The sequence below is a fragment of the Engraulis encrasicolus genome, chromosome 9 (assembly GCF_034702125.1).
Source record: "Engraulis encrasicolus isolate BLACKSEA-1 chromosome 9, IST_EnEncr_1.0, whole genome shotgun sequence".
Taxonomy (NCBI): domain Eukaryota; kingdom Metazoa; phylum Chordata; class Actinopteri; order Clupeiformes; family Engraulidae; genus Engraulis; species Engraulis encrasicolus.
This window is the reverse complement of record NC_085865.1, coordinates 8589810-8592309: the sequence shown is the minus strand read 5'-3', so window position 1 is coordinate 8592309 and position 2500 is coordinate 8589810. Positions and strand designations below refer to the sequence as shown.

Below are 2500 nucleotides of genomic sequence, written 5' to 3'. Positions count from 1 at the left end.
CAAATAATCAGAAATGACTGCTATTCCTCTAGAAATGATGACCCAATTTGAGACCATCCCACTGCTTCATACAGCACCAATGGGGGCATGGGGGCACAATATGGCACAAACACACACCCCTGGACACACACACAAAAAACCCTAGACAAAGACCCACACACACACACACACACACACACACACACACACACACACACACACACACACACACACACACACACACACACACACACACACACACACACACACACACACACACACACACACACACACACACACACACACACACCCCTGGACACACACACACACACACACACACACACACACACACACACCCCTGGACACACACACACACAGCCCCATCCCATCCCATACCCCATAGCTGGCCTCCCCTGCCGTGCCCCGATATTCAAACAGCGAGTGTGGGGACGAGCAGATAGATCACCCAAATTGAACTTTACTGCATCCCTGCAGACCTTAAATCCAGCCAAACACTGTTAAAGGACCGGCCAATGGCAGGCCTGTAAAGCAATTTCACTCTTAGTCCAGAAAATGACCTTTCCAGAGCCGTAATGGATATGAATTGGCAGACAGAAGGAGAGAGAGAGAGAGAGAGAGAGAGAGAGAGAGAGAGAGAGAGAGAGAGAGAGAGAGGGAGAGGGAGAGGGAGAAAGAGACAGAGGGAGACAGGAAGAGACAGGAAGAGACAGGAAGAGAGGGAGAGAGAGACAGAGAGAGAGAAGAAAAAGAAAGAAGGGGGAGAAGAAAAAAACGTAGCGAACACGCAAAAGAAAAAGACAAACGGAGGGAAAGAGAGAGAGAGAGAGAGAGAGAGAGAGAGAGAGAAGGGGAAAGTAAGGGACAGAACGAGGGAAAGAAAAAAATAGATACAGATGGAAATAGAGAGAACAAAGACAAAAAGAGAGGGGGGAATAAAGAGACAAAGAGAAAATAGATTAAGAGAGAAATGAAGAGAGAAACAAAGAAAACAAAAGAAAAGAAAAAAGACAAAGACAGAACGAGAGGAAGAAGGAGAGAGAGCAAAGGAAAAAGAGGAAGAAGAGAGAGAACCGAGAGATGGAATTAAAGAGACAGAGAGAGGAATGAAGGAGAATAGAAACAAAGACAGAGAGAAAGAAAGAGAGAAGGAGATTGGAGATACGGAGAATGAGAGGAGAAAGGGGGGAGAGGAAGAAAAAGAGATAGAGAGAGAGCAAGAGAGAGAGAATAGAGAGAGAGAGAGAGAGAGAGAGAGAGATAGAGAGAGAGCAAGAGAGAGAGAATAGAGAGAGGCCTATCAGAGCAGTGTGATCGGCCAAACAAGAGGACGCATCAGGTGGCGTGACCTTATCGGCCGCCCTGCGCCACGCCACTCCGCCCCACGCCACGCGACCGCCCCAATTTGCTCCCAGGAAGATTGGAGGTCCAGAAAGGTGACGTTTCAAACAAAGAAGACGCCCGGACCGAAATAACTAATGGACAAAAGAGATGAAACTATGAATCTTCATGTGCGCCAGACGTCAGTGACAGCATGGTAACATTCACAACGACGGACATTATGAGTAGTTGTCCTTTTCGTGCCCGTTTGGAGACGCATGGTGACATTTGTCAGTGTTTGCTAATACAAAAAATGGAGCTTAACTCGCCATTTCAAATCTAATTTGTGCCCCACACTGCACACATATCTCACCTATTACGTCCGTTTGGTCTGCGAGCAACATCCATTTTGGCATGGACGTGGGCATGGACGATTCAATTAACATTTGTCATGTTAATGTTTTTTTACTGTGATTATCTGTGAGCTATTGTATTCCTCTATACAGTAGATGATGGGCTCTGCACAAACTTTTTTGTCTGTGTCTTTTTTTTTATCTTGAGAAAACCGTCTAGAAGATGAAATGTATAAAAATATTTCTGTGCAAATTAGGATGACAGACACCATATATCATAGCCAGGGCTGAACCCGCACCCTTGTTGGCCCCTATTTTCAAAAATGTGTGCGTGTGTGTGTGTGTGTGTGTGTGTGTGTGTGTGTGTGTGTGTGTGTGTGTGTGTGTGTGTGTGTGTAAGTAGGGTCCCACGAGGGTGCAGGGCCCACCAGGAAATGCCCACTATGCCAGATGGCCAGTCCAGCCCTGCTCATATCCACCAGTGTTTCCAGGGTCAGTGGATATTTAGACTGTTTGACAGATTCGACAAATGATGAGGCTCGCCTTTAGGTTAACTTAACCACACTATCATTCATACTTATAAGAATCAATATGGCAAAATAAATAAACAAATGTGTTATTATTGTAGATTTTTTTTCTCCTTGTATAGTACTGGCATGGGTAGATTTAAAAATATTGCATCGATCGTCTGATGACTTAACACTTTGTCAGAGCGTGGCTGGCATGCACCTGGAGCTGTATGGGGCTGTGTCTGTGCATGGCTGTCAAGCCTAAACAACACAAATTATTCTGGCCCGAGAACAGATAATAGTGGGTAGGAGTGTAAATCA

General features: G+C 45.5%; 1 protein-coding gene across 5 annotated transcripts in view; it reads right to left on the bottom strand.

The window, feature by feature from the left end:
• The window catches only part of pard3aa (par-3 family cell polarity regulator alpha, a), a 657729-nt gene that overhangs the window by 407460 nt on the left and 247769 nt on the right, over window positions 1-2500 (bottom strand). The gene's annotated exons all lie outside the window — the stretch shown is intronic.